We start from the raw sequence: 15,113 nt of genomic DNA, 5'->3' as shown, positions 1-15,113 counted from the left end.
ATGAATGCGGATTCATGCTTGGGAAGTCAAAATTAGTCAACACAGAACAAATCATAAAAAGTCAAAATGTTGATTTTTTGTCAAAGTTTGACTTTGACTAAATGACTATTTTGCCCTTTGACTATAGTTAGTAGGAAAATCCAAACTTTTATTGGATAATTTCACTAACAAAATAGTGGGTTAGGTGTTGGCTTATAGTGGAGACACTAAGCCCACTAAGATAGTAGAATATAGGTGTTGGTTTTTTTATGCATTTAGTTCATTCAATTGTTGCATAGATTTTTCTATAAATTGAGCTTTCATTTTGAATGAAAATAGTTTTTGTAATTTTGGAAATTGGTTTTCATATTTGGGCTAGAAAAATCACAACTTTGAAAAAAAGAGAAAAACCCAAACCTACCCAAATTCCATCTTATTTTCCATCTCTTTTCTCTCTCTCGGTTTTCTTCATCCACCGGGCCCCACAACTTGGTTCTGAGTCCAAAGGATAATAGGTCAACTCTAGTAGTGGTCCGAAAGAGTTCGGGTCGAGATTCAACGAGGAAAAGCGGTTTTCGGGAGCTTCAAAGGTAGTATCCTACACTTTTAATTCACTGTTTTTCCCTTCATGATGCATGCTTATTTCCTTTAATTTAAGAGCAATTAGAGTGTAATTGGATCCTAATTCCGCTGCGTATTTCTCGTGTTCCATCAATTTTAGTTTCATGAGATAGATTATGTTTTAGAGAAAGTAATCCTGAATTAAGTTTCTAGACTTAGGCATATTGTTCATACATCACTCCATGAATTGACTAAAGTAGACCTAGTGAAATAATTAATGAATGCAACACCCTAGAATACTTTTACTCTTGGATTTTCAAAACTCTTGTATTGCTTTCTTTATTGCTTTATAAAATTTCAAACTCAACTCAATTTCAATTTCTTAGTTAAAATTGACATAATTCTAAGATAGCTAGACAATAACTATTGAATTGATCCCTAAGAACGATACTCGGCATGCACCAATTCACACATCATAGGTACACCCTTGTCTAGGACCTAGTCTTCTTTCAAAATTTTCACATCCTGTTTCACGACCTTTTCCTAAGTGGTAACTAGCATCTCTGAAAAAACAAATACATCTTCCCTAATAGAAACATTTCCATATCTATATTCCCTACTTCTTCCATATTCTTTGTCTTTTCTATATTCTCTGTCTCATCAATAGTTTTTGTTTTTATTTTCTGGACAATTTCTTTTGAAGTGATCCCCTTTGTGACAAATGTAACTTTTCAACACTGATTTTCCTTTAGAATTTTTGTGACCCTTGAAGAATGGTTTGTTTCTCTTGAAATGGTTCTTTCCTTTTGAAAACAGTGATTCAACTCGTCCACTTCCCCAATTTCCTTTACTTTCTATCTTGAATTCAAGTTCTCTTAATTTGATGTAGAAATTATAGAATCTAAGGTAATGGAATTTCTTCCATATATTTTAGTGTCGTCTTCACATCCTTATAAGCTTCTGGTAAAGAATTTATAAGAATTGCAGCTTCATTTTCAGCTCCTAATTTATCTCATGTTGCTGCAAATTCGTCGGTAAGTTTCTTGAATTCATCCAGATTCTCATCAAAAGATTTAGCACTGTTCATTCGGTAAGTAAAAAGTTTTTCTCTGATGTACATTGTCCAGATTGCATAAGTTGTCTCATCTTCATGAATCTGCCTGAACACACTGTCTGATACATCCAAAATAATTGCACTGTGCTTCTTCCATATTCTATCTTTCTTCTACTGTAATTGTGTTTGGCAGAGTTTTCGGGTCTTCAAGAGCTTTAAGTGCCTTTCATTGATACAAGATAGGCCAAAATCACCATTGCCATTGAATTTGTCAATTTCGTATCTTGTAGTTGCCATCTTCTTCAAGATTGGAGTTCTTGAGTTTTCTTGATTTATTTCTTGCAGAAGAACTTGTCTCTTATACCAGTTGTGAGTGGCCCAACTAAAAAGAAATCACATAAGAAATTGTCTTGCTTTTTCTCTAACCCACGTGAAGACTTTGCCGAAGGTAATTATTACACATCGACCTTTTCTTTTTCCATTTCATACTCAAGTTGAAGACAACTTCCCATTTCTCTCGTTTTGGGCATGTAAAGAAAAATACTCTCTCACTATACTTGAAGAAAGAAACAAATGGAAGGAGAATTGCAGACGAGAAATTTGATTAAACTAGTGGATATAGAAAGAGCTCAGGGGGAAGAAAGAAGAAACTCATTGGTTTAGACTGTTTCGATATTAAACACCTACATCCACCATGAAAGCAGCAGGTAAAAGCTTTTATTCAGCAGAAATTTCAGATTGGTCGAGTGTAGATTACAAAATGAATCTCCCTCACTTTCCTCTCTTTAAATGCATGTATTTATACAGCTTTCTAATAACTTCTTTCTTCTTGATCTTTTGATTTATGAGCAGTAACAACTCGAGATGTTCACGGGGCGGGGCAGGGTCAGGATGTCATTTCCCATCCCATCACTGCTCCCCATTGCATTTCTTATCCCCATGAAATTCTCTACGAGATCAGAACGGGGATTCTCGGGAAATTCGCGAGAATCGAGTTATCCGCATGGAAGTTTTTGCCCTTTTATTATTATTATTATTATTATTATTATTATTATTATTATTATTATTTTTGTAAAAGATCAATTAATTTAAATCACTAATATGAACAAATTTTAATTAAATAATATTTTCGGTTTTATAAACCGATCTTACTCAACCAAAAAACCCTACCTGAGCCCACTTCTCATCATAAAAAAACACTAGCCTAAATCGTTCTCTTCCTCTGTCCTAATAAATCTTAAAAAAAGAGATCAATGAGCTTCTTTGAGATCCCATAAAATTCGAAAATCAAACATCGAGAAAGTCTAGCTTCGTGGGAGCTTGCACTTGGTAGGACATTCATTCCATGATCTCACCTCATATAAGAACGTCTAGAACCCAATCTTCAACTTTCTTTTTTCCTCTTAGAGATCTTGAAAAATGGAGAGAAAGAAAGGGTGCAAGGAAAAATTATTGTTCTTGTATTATTTCTTCTTTCTTTTATTTTCATTTTATCAAGTAATTTTTCTGTCCCCATAAGCGTTTGTTTTAGACTCACTGTTACTGTTTTTTCTTTATTATTATTTGTATTGTTGTTCATTGCTCCTCTCGTATGGTTCTTCTTTATTTTCATTTTATTTACAAAAAAAAAGGTCTAAATGTATGTAAAAAAAAAATATTAGCATAGCTTTGAGGAGTGGTGGAGAGCTTCACATGTGTGTTTTAGAATAAAACCAGTGGAGAGATTAAAAAAAATGGTGAGAGGAGGCTTGCAGGATTGAGAAAATAAAATAGATTGGAAGAAAAGAAAGTTTACAGTTGACGAAGAATAGAGAAAATGTGGAAGAAGAGAAGAAATGAAAAAGGGTACAGAGTTGAAAGAAAGAAGAAAGGAAGAAGAGTGAATTAGTAAATGTAAATATTAATTTTAATTATATTATTTATTATTATTATTATTATTTAATATATATGTAAGTATGGTGTGTGGCTTTGTGCAAAATGCACATCAATAGGATAACGGGGGTGGCTAATCTGTCGGCCATTACATCAGTCCCTTGTTTTTCTTTAAATTGTTTGGTTTTATCTTATGTGTGATATTTATATATATATGTTTTTTCTTCACTTTTAATTACTTAAATTTTAATCTTAGTTTCAATTTTTTTATTTGCATTTATTTTGTTCTGATTTATTTTATTTTATTTTCTTAATTTCAAATTTTCATTTCATGTAGTTATATTTATCTATCTTATTTTCCGTTATTCATTTAACCATTCTTTTAGGATATTTACTTTGTCGTCACTTTATCATATTCATATTTGTTAGTTTTTTTTCCCTAAAAAACAAAAACAAAAAACAAATCCATGATAGATTTTAGGAATTTTTAGAAGTCCGATTTTCTAGAATCTTGGGGTGAGGAATGTTAAACTTTGCATATTTAAATTAATATTGTTGTTTTTATTAAAAATTTTCTAGCATTTTCAATATTTTTAGGTTTATTTTCAAATCTTTGAAATTAACTCCTTTTGAGTTTTATTAAATGAGCTTTATTTTTTTTTCTTAAATATTTATTTTAAGGACGTTCTAAAATTTCCAATGACTGAATTCAGTAAATTTAGGAGTCCGATTTTCTAGAATTCTTGAGGTGATGTATCGATTTTTTGGGAGTCTGAGTTCGATCTCTAATAGATTTCTTTTTTGTTAAAATCTTAATATGTTATTTTATATTTACTCAATTTATTATCATGTTTCTTAAGTTATGTTTTTTTTACTTGTGTAATGTTCATATCAAATCCTATTTTATTTCTTACTTAAATTTATCTAAGTTTTTTTAAAATATTTTCTAAAACTCTTCTTAAGTCATCTATTTTTGTTTTCTTTAAGCTACATTCTTCGCGTGTTTTAAAACATGGAAAAATTAATATATTATTTCAAAAGGTTTTTATTAATTTGTTTTTTTTATGATCATATTTTTTCCTTAAAAAATTTCTACGATAGAATCTAGGAAATTTGGGAGTCCGATTTCCTAGAATTCTTGAGGTTAAGGATCATATCTTTGGGAGTATGAGATTTGATCCCAAGAAAAAATGAATTTAACTAATATTTTTTTAAATATTTATTAAAAGGCTATTTCTATGACAAATTTTGAGAAATTGTAATAATTTCTCACATTCTTGAAGTGAGGAATTTTTTCTCAATTCTAATATAGTCAAATTGATAGAATTTTTTCCACTTATTTTATGGGATCATTACTTCAAATATTAGAGTAATGAGGGCTAAGATAAGACATTTATTTTAAAACTTTTTTTCTTTCCAAAATAAGAATATTTTCAATACAAGATTTGAATCTTGGCCACCGTTTTTTAAACGTGTGTTGTGGGTGCTAACACTTTCCCATACACAAATGACTCCCGAACTCAACTTTAGTTTTGAACAGACCATTTTTATTGAATTCATTTAAAAAATATTTATTTTATTTGGTCTCCAATCACACCGTAAAAATGATTGGTGGCAACTTCTTTTTATTTTCTTTTAAAATTAATCCTTTTTAAGGACATCGGCCGCTCTGCATCGTCTCGGGCACGTGGCGAAAATAGCAGTTCCTCCATATGTGAACAGATAACCTATTTGAGATCTAACTTTGTGTAGATTAGATAAATATCCAGAATTTGCATAACCAACTAGATTAAAAAATTGATTTATTTGAATAAAATAAACACATCGATCCTTCCTCGGAGATAACTGAGTATATGCTTAATCCTGTTTCAATGTCTTTTTGTTGAAGAATATCTATATCTTGTTAATAAATTTTTTGAAAATACAAAATCTAATCTTGTATTATAAGCAAGATACATAAGTGTATCAATTGCACTAAGATATAGTACTCTAGGACCAAGAAGTTTTTCATTATTATCTCGAGGTCGAAATATATTTTTCTTCACATCTAGTGAACGAACTTCCATTGGTATGTTCAATGGATATGATTTGTCCATATAAAATATTTTCAAAACTTTTCCTGAGTTGACTGAAGAACAAATATCTCATCTTCTAAATGTTCAATTTGCAAACCCAAGCAAAACTTTATTTTTTCAAGATCTTTCATCTCAATTTCTTTCTTAAGATATTCTATTGCCTTTGAAAGCTCTTAATGAGTCCCAATTATGTTTAAATCATCAACACATGTAGTTATAATAGCAAATCTTGACTGTTATTTCTTTATAAAACACAAGGACATATTGGATTGTTTTGATATCCTTCTTTCAACAAATATCCACTTAGGTGATTGTAACACATTCATCCTGATTGTCTCAATTCATATAGCGATCTCTGTAACTTTATTGAATACAATTCCTGGGAATTTAATTTATATGTTTCAAGTACCTTAAATTCTTCTGGGATTCTCATAAATATCATCATCAAGAGATCCATATAAATATATTTTGATTACATCCATCAGATGCATGTCCAGACATTTATACACAGTCAGACCAATTAATTATCTTAGTGTATTTGCATCCACCACCAGAGAATACGTCTCCTCATAATCAATACCAAGTCTTTCTGAAAAACCTTATGCAACTAGTCTTTCTTTATATCTTGTGAACTTATTATTTTCATTTCTTTTCCACATAAATACCCATTTGTATACCACAGGTTTCACACCTTCTGGTGTTCGGCCTACTGGTCCAAAAACCTAACGTTTTCAAAGTAAGTTTAATTCTTCCTTCATTACTTCTTTCCACTGAAGCCAATCTTTTCTCTGTCGACAATCTTCAATAGATTTTGGTTCAAAATCCTCATTTTCAAATGATATCAAAAGCAACATTGTACGCAAAATTGTGTCAATCACTACATGAGTTCGGTTCTATCTTTTTCCTGTCATGACATAATTTATTGAAATCTCATTATTATCTTTAGGTATTTCATCTTCCTCGTTAGTCATGTCATGTATTTCTTCATAAGTATTTACATCTTCAATCAAGTCTTCTTGACTATTAATTATTTTTCTTTTTCGAGAATTTTTATCTTTGGAACCCACTCGTTTACAATGCTTGTAGCGTATTCGAGCTCATTGGTAACAACTTGCTGTGTTGGGATATCAATTTTCAATGGAGCATTTACAGCTGGTATATATGACTTAGTTACTTTCTTTGCATCTATAAATGCATCTGATAACTGATTTGCTATATTTCTCAAATGAATTATCTTTTAAACTTCAAATTCATATTAATATGTACGGGGATCTAAATAAGATAATAACAATGTATTCCATGTAATTTCTTTTTCCAACTTCTTAATTCCTCCCCCTAATGTTGGAAATTTTGTCTCACTGAAATGAGAATCAGCAAATCGTGTAGTAAATACATCACCCATTAGAGGGTTCAAAATATTTGATAATTGATGGGGAATCATATCAAATGTATATTCCTAACCTCCTTTGAGGATCCATCTTAGTATGTTGTGGTGAAGCAATTGGAACATATATTACACATCTAAAAATTCTCAGATGGAAAATATTTGGCTCATGATCATAACCTAATTGTAATGGCGAGTACTCGTGATAAGCTACAGGCCTAATGCGTACAAGTGATGTTGCATGCAAAATAGAATATCCTTAAATAGATGTAGGAAGCTTAGCTCTCATAAACAATCGTCTAGCAATTAACTGCAAACGTTTTATGAATGATTCTGCTAAACCATTTTGAATATGAACATGAACTATAAGATGTTCAACACTTTCCCCAATTGACATACAATAATTATCAAAAGCTTGAGATGTAAATTCACCAACATAACCAAGACGAATGGTCTTAATTGTATAGGAAATTGTGCTCTTAACTTAATTATTTGAGCAAGTAATTTTTCAAATGCAAGATTTTGACTTGATAATAAGCATACGTGTGACCATCTGCTGGATACATCTATTAATACTATAAAATATCTAAACGGTCTACTTGGTGGGTTAATAGTTCCACATATATCACCATGAATTCATTCTAAAAATACAAGTGATTCAATTCCCACTTTAGCTGGTAATAGTCTAATTATCAATTTTCCTTAAGAGCAAGCATCACATAATAATTCATTAGATTGAAGAATTTTCTGGCTCTTCAATGGATGTTTATTTGAATTCTCAATAATTATTTTCATCATTATAGACCCTAGATGACCTAATATGTCATGCCAAATTGTAAATATGTCTAGATTCATGAATTTCACATTCATTGTTGGATACGTTTCAATTACTTGTATATAAGTATAATATAATCCAGAAGATATAGCAGGCAACTCTTCCAATATATATTTTTCATACGAGATAGTAGACATGATATAAAGATACTCCATATTATTCTTTCTACCAATCTTAATATGATAACCATTGCAATGTATATCTTTAAAAGTAAGTATATTTCTTTTAGAGTGACTAGAGAATAATGCATTGTCAATTGTAAATTGTAAATTTTGTTCCTCTAGGCAAAATAATATTTGCTTTTCCAAACCCTTCAATTAAGTTTGCACAACCTGATATTGACTTTGCTTCCAGCATAGTTAGTTTGGAAAAATATTTTCTAGTTGTAAGTATTATGTGTAGTTGCACTGTTTACCAGATATAGATCTTCTTTACTCCTTTTTTAGTCACCCAACATATGAAAAGGATCCAGATTTCTTCATCAAAAGGAAATAACTACAATAAGAAAGACAAAATTTTGAATATACAAAGGTTAACTTCTTGTAAGCGAAAAAAAATATGGAATTGAATAAAAACAACATTAAGTCTAGATATTTTCAAAGTCAAAGGAAACACTTAATGTTCCATCAATTTTACCGATTTTATCTTCTGAAGATTCAAAGTAGTCTGGTCATATCTAAATTTGTCATATGGGATGGTCAAATATGTCATTATCTTGGTATGCAAAATTTATTTTCACATTTTTCTCTTTCCTTCAGGGTTGCTTGATAGAGATCAACTAAGTGTTTTGACGTACGACAGGTACGTGACCATTGTCCAGTCATTTTGCATTGGAAGCATTTATTTTCAACACTTTTGAACTCTTATCCTGTGGTGCTTTTCCTTTGTGATCATCATTTTGTGTGGTTCTTTTGAAATTTAAATGATTAGAATGATTACCACGAAAATAAAAATTATTTCTTCCTCTATCACGGTCACGACCTCGACCACGACCACGACTATTATTAAAATTCATAGTATTCACTTCAGAGAATGGTGTTGTCTCGGTTTGATGAAATTCATGATTTTTTATTATTAACTCGTTATTTTTTTTTTTTTTGCCACGAGAAGACATAAAATTAGTACAGAATATTGTTTATAACATTTCTCTCGATATTGCTGCTGCAAGAGCATATTCGAGACATGAAATGTAAAAAATGTCTTCTCTAATATATTAGCATCAGTAATTTTCTCTCTGCATAACAACAATTTCAAACTTATTTTAAATAATGCAGAATTGTAATTACTTATTGGTTTGAAATCTTGTAGCCTCAAGTGCATCAACTCATAACGAGCTTTATTAGGAAGAATAACTGTCTTTTAATGATTATACCTCTCTTTCAAATTTTTTCACAAGATACGGGGATCTTTTATTGTAAGAAAAATCATAGTTTTTGCTTTGTCCTGACTGGATGTCCTATTTTCTTCTTGAATAGTATCTCCAAGATTCATAGCATCTAGGTGGATTTCGACATCAAGTACCCATGATAAAAAATTACTGTCATGTCACACCCCACCCCGAGCCCACCTTCTGAGCCCGAGGAAAGGCGTAAGGGACTGCAGATACCACCTTTTTGTAACCTAGTGCTTATCTAAACATCTTTACTCTCAGTAAACTTTAAGTCAACGAGATAAACAACAACTGATTAAGTAGGCCGATTTTATTACAACAATGTAACGTTTATACAACTCCAAGACTTAAAACAAAGTTTACAACAACAACTCTTAAAACCCCCGAAAGTGTGACTGTGGCTTGTGGCAGAACTTGACCTTAGCAGCACTCTAGAACTCCTCACCTTTCGCTACTTGGGAAGAAAACATTAAAAAAAAAAGGATGAGCTTCACAGAGCTCAGTGAGTGGTAAGCAACTTCTAAAGTATATTTCAGCTCATAAAAATACAAGCATATCACAGCTACGAGGTTACATTCAAACCTCAGCTTTGAATGAGTCTGGTTTAAACTTTTATCTACACATATGGTAGATAGTTAACTGTTACTAATTACCAACGTTTACTCTTTTGCATTCCTATGTGCACATAGCTCCCCGCTTATGGGCTCAGAAGCTAGGTCCTTCAACCCTCTGACCATCCTATACGAGGTTCCTCCCAAAGGCTCAGGAACTAGACTTTTCGGTCCCTTAACCATTCCGTGAGGTTCCATTTGGGCTCAGGAACTAGGTTTATTGACCCCCTAACCATCCCGATCATATATTCTCATTTTCATGCTATTTACTCATTCATAACATAAGCATATATAATTTACTCTAAAGGATATGCTTAAGACTTAAAGGAAATTACCACTTGTTGGATTTTATGTTCTAAAACTCGTAGTTTATAAATTAATAAACATATTCTATTTGTTTTTCGATAAAACTGATATTGAAATTGTAATCTTTAATCCAATAAACTAAGGTACTGAGGCTATTTAATGTAGTTTGAACTTTAAGTATTGACATAAATGCGGATCAAGTTGCAATAATAGCCAAAATGGTTTATAGTATATGAATAAGGTTGGGCGCCTTATTCTAGGGATACTATGGATGCGGCCTACTTTGTAGTTAGTACAAACGATGTGATCCTGAATTGTTCATATAAAGATATATAAGTGGGGGCATCCTATGCAATGAGTTTTCATAAGACTGAACCACGAAATATCACTTTTTACATTCTAAATGTCATTTTATGTGTAAAACTAACTATTTCGTTAATTGATGACCTAGGTAATTTAATCTTAATCCTGAGCTAACTATGAACTCCTGTTCACTCGGAATTATCCTTAGATCTGTGAGAGTAGCTCATCATCACTAGCCCAATAAGCCTCCCATTTCAGGGTTAAGATCAAATGGATAGCTGGGAATATAGGGTGCAAGATGGAATTCACTCCTACCCGTTATATGGATAGTAGAAGGTTGTTCCCTTTAGTACTGAATCCAAGTCTTGAACAAGGGGCCCCACCATCTTCTTGGCCCAATAGGGGTTCGGTTTATAGGTTGGACCTTAAACAAATTGTTCATTAAAGGATTAGTGGAACTTAAGGAACAAGATGTAGTCTTGGGGGTAAAACGGTTTTTATGACCTAGCCGAGATTACAAACAACCTATGAAGGATTAGCTTACTAATCATGGTTATATCAAATGGATACAAATATATCTACAGTGAGGGAGTGAAACTACGGGACTTTAGTGGAATGACCCGTTAGTTAACAAATGTTGATTAATTAGGTTAAAGAGTTTTACCAGTTAATCTCGGATTGTTGGAGCCCATGATCTGTAGGTCCATTAGGTTCCCCTACTAGCTCATATGGAATAAACTTAGAATAGTATGATAGAATGATTCGAATTGTTCGAATTACGTGAAGAGAGAGAAATTGACAAGTATATGTGATATAGTGGCCGAGTTTTTCAGTTTAGAGATACAGTTTAATATTTAAATGTGATTTAAATATCAAGAATGAATACGTTCATATTTGTAAGATCGAAAATAATGGAAATAATCAAAGACGTAAAAAGTCAAAGAGTTGACTTTTGACTTTGAAAAGTCAAACTTTGACCGACCTTATATTCAAATGTGATTTGAATTTCGAGAAAATGAATGCGGATTCATGCTTGGGAGGTCAAAATTAGCCAACATGAAAAAAATCATAAAAAGTCAAAGTGTTGACTTTTTAGTCAAATTTTGACTTTGACAAAATGACTATTTTGCCCTTTAACTATAGTTAGTGGGAAAATCTAAACTTTTGTTGGATAATTTCACTAAAAAAATAGTGGGCTAGGTTTGGGCTTATAGTGGAGATATTAAGCCCACTTAGATAGTGGATTCTAGGTGTTGGATTTTTATGGATTTATTTCATGCAATTATTGTATGGCTTTTTTCTATAAATTGGGCTTTCAATTTTGGATTAAAAACTTTTGACATTTTTGCCAATTTTAGTTTTCAAAATTGGACTGGAAAAATAAAGACCCAAACCTAAATTCATTCTTATTTTCCATCTCTTTCTCTCTCTCGGTGTTTTTCATTCATTAGGTGCCACAATCCAATTCTAAGTCCAGAGGATAGTAGATTAACTCTAGTGGTGGTTTGAAAGAGTTCGGGTCGAGATTCAGCAAGGAAAAACGTTGTTCGGGAGCTATAAAGGTTGTATCCCATCCCTTTTATTTACTGTTTTTTCCTTCATTTTGCATGGTAATTTCCTTTTGATTAAAAGCAATTAGAGTGTAATTAGGTCCTTTTTTCTGCTGCATATGTCTCATATTCTATCATGTGGTATCAAAGCATGCTTTAATTTGCTCAATTGCTTTTGGCGGGTGTTTTTTTCCTTTTTATTCAAAGGTTGAATGAAATATAGATAAAGTGAACTTATTATGATTTTGGCATTGTTTTTCTCTAAATTTCTTGTGGAAATTTATAATTGCTCATATGTTTATGAGCATTAATGTGTGAAAAAGGGTCTGTAAATTTGTTAAAGTCATTAGAGTTAAAATTAGGTTGAAATTACTTGATTCCGGGAGAGAGAACAGCAGCAAAATTGAAGGAATTTTGCTCACAAACCCGAAATAGCCACCAGACCCGATAAGAGAGCTCCCAGACCCAACCCGAGTAGCGGTCCGACCCGGTTTGGAGAAGCCTCGCACGCGTGCCAGCTGTTGACAAAAATTTCCAACCCGTTTCGCGATCCGACCAGCTTACCACCCGCGCGCCCGTGCGCCAGCCTTCTCGCGACCCACGCATTCCATCGACCCACCTCGCCCCGCGCCTCCGTCGATCGCACCAGCGAGCATTGACCAGTAGGTCCAGACGATCTGGACCAGTTCGTTTGACCTGGTTGAGCCGGTTTGACCGGTTCAACTTGGTTTTTGGAGTTTTTGGGCCGGTTCGAGAGTTTTCTGAGCGGTTCCCGATGGTTCAAAGTGTTTGAAGTCGGTTCTGGGAAGCTTATTGCTGATTTTTGTAATAATTTTGTTATTTGTTTGTTTTTAATGGCAAAATCGGTCCACTTTAGTGTTGTTTACCTATTATGCATGTGATGTATAATGTTGTTTGATTATGTGTGCATATAGTATGCCATATAGTTTTAAAACCCCACCATAGGAAAAGCATGTGACATGCATTTGTTATATGTTATAAGTGTTATAAAATATATACTATGCATGCCTAGTTTTAATATAAGTGTTATATTAAAGCATGTTTGATTGAAGGAAGCATGTCATGGATGAATGCTCTAGGGTTATAATTGTTATAAAATAACTTAGACTTCTAAAATCAATAACAAAGATAAGATGCATGCTCATTTAGGGTTAACCATTGAGCAATCCCAATTTTCATAGAAAATAGGTCGATATCTTGTAAAATTGAAATTACAAGAAAACTCACCCAGCAAGATTTTGGCAAAAAGTCAGATAAGATGACTAAGGTTGAAGGTTTTTAAGTTGAAGGTTTACAGAACACCTACTACCTGGAGATCGAGCCGACGTCTGAGTTAGGTTAAACCGGTTTTATAAGCATGCGTGAGCGGTGTAAGGTAATAAAATTTGTTTATCACCTAGACATTGTAGGTTAAAAATCCAGTATAAAAGTTATACTTGGATGAATCACCTAGACTTAGGATATGTTTAGTTAGCCGAAATGTATCGCTAAGTATTTTATAACCTAACCATCTAGAACACTTCAGCTGGAGAGAAGTAATGTACTTTTAGCTCTAGCGTCCGTAAGAGTTCACACCATGAGATTCATGCTTGGCTTTGGGCCGCCCTGGGAGTGGACCCCATAGGAGAGTGTTTGCATGAGTCAATATCAAGGTGAATGAGGGAAGTTGTTCATAGTAAGTGGGAGAAGGAAGTGTGTCAACACATCCTACAGTCTCTTCCATTAGGTCGCATCGAGAGATTCCTATAATGTGCCTGCATGTCTACCCTGGAGTGACCTTACCAATCAGAGGGTTGTATTATAGGATTCGGAACTCGCAAACTCTAGAAATAGGTAGGGTCTCTCAGGTCCATTTTCATTCTTGTCTTTCCAACTTCGCGAACATAATGATTTCGATCTTTGAGGTCTTAAAAATGGAGGGTCACACTTACGAGAATGACTAAGTGTTAGTAAATTCTTCACCAAAGTAGCGATAACTGAGTTACTATAGGGATAAGAGTTATTCTGGTGATAGTTTTTAATCAAGATAGTCTTGGTTCAATGAAGGAATAGTCGAATCACCCCTCGGTGGAGGTTATTCTAAACCATTGAAGTATCGTTGCAAAATATAATAATGAAGGGTACATTATTAGTTGTTTTTAATAAAGTTGATTGGGTTTAAAAGATTAATGTTTTTTTTTACTAAAAAGCATATGTTTTTCTATTCAGCATGACTAGCTTTTTAGTTCAACTATTAGCTTCTGAAAAACTTAACGATGACAACTACTCAACATGGAAAACAAATATGAATTCAACACTAGTAATAGATTACCTGAGATTTGTCTTAACTGAGGAATGTCCTCAGGCCCTTGCCTCGAAAGAAGCATAAGGTAAATATGATTTACTGGTTGCTGAAACATGTTTAGTGGAGTATGATACCTCAACCTGGATATTGGATTAGGAGCCACTAATCATATTTGCTTCTCTTTTCAGAAAACTAGTTCCTGAAAAAAGCATGAAGAAGGCAAGATCACCCTAAAGGTTGGAACATGAGAGGTTATCTTGGCCGAAGCAATGGGAGACTTGAAGTTGTTTTTCAATGATAGATATATCATACTTAAAGATGTTTCGTATGCTCCTAAAATGAGACGGAATTTAATATCTATCACATGTATATTGGAACAAATGTATAAAATATCTTTTGAAGTTAATGAAGCGATCATTTTCAGAAAAGGCTATACTTAAAAACAACTTATATAAGTTAAGACCAACTAAAGAAGAATTTGTCTTCAATACTGAGATGTTTAGAACAGTCGAAACTCAGCATAAAAGACAAAAAGTTTTTTCTAATGCCTATCTATGGCACTTAAAACTTGGCCACATAAATCTCAAAAGGATTGAGAGATTGGTTAATAATGGACTCCTAAATCAGTTAGAAGACAATTCTTTACCTCCATGTGAGTCTTGTCTTGTGGGAAAAATGACTAAGAGATCTTTTATTAGAAAAGGTCTCAGAGTCACAATACCCTTAAAGCTCGTACATTCGGACCTCTGTGGACCGATGAATGTCAAAGCTCGAGGTGGGTATGAATATTTCATCAGTTTTATTGATGATTATTCAAGGTATGATCATATTTACATAATGCTTTACAAGTCTGATTCTTTTGAAAAGTTCAAAGAATATAAGGCTGAG

General features: G+C 32.9%; 1 long non-coding RNA gene across 1 annotated transcript; it reads left to right on the top strand.

The window, feature by feature from the left end:
* The first annotated feature begins 2,113 nt into the window (after nucleotides 1-2,113).
* LOC150031752 (uncharacterized) lies at nucleotides 2,114-3,103 on the top strand. The gene is made up of 2 exons (XR_016525626.1): nucleotides 2,114-2,301; nucleotides 2,447-3,103. It is a non-coding gene; the product is annotated as an uncharacterized LOC150031752 (long non-coding RNA).
* Nucleotides 3,104-15,113: the final 12,010 nt, after the last annotated feature.

The sequence above is a fragment of the Benincasa hispida genome, chromosome 12 (assembly GCF_027475165.1).
Source record: "Benincasa hispida cultivar pf3 chromosome 12, pf3_genome.v1.1, whole genome shotgun sequence".
Taxonomy (NCBI): domain Eukaryota; kingdom Viridiplantae; phylum Streptophyta; class Magnoliopsida; order Cucurbitales; family Cucurbitaceae; genus Benincasa; species Benincasa hispida.
Note: the sequence above shows the minus strand (reverse complement) of the source record. Positions and strands in the feature narration are given on the sequence as shown.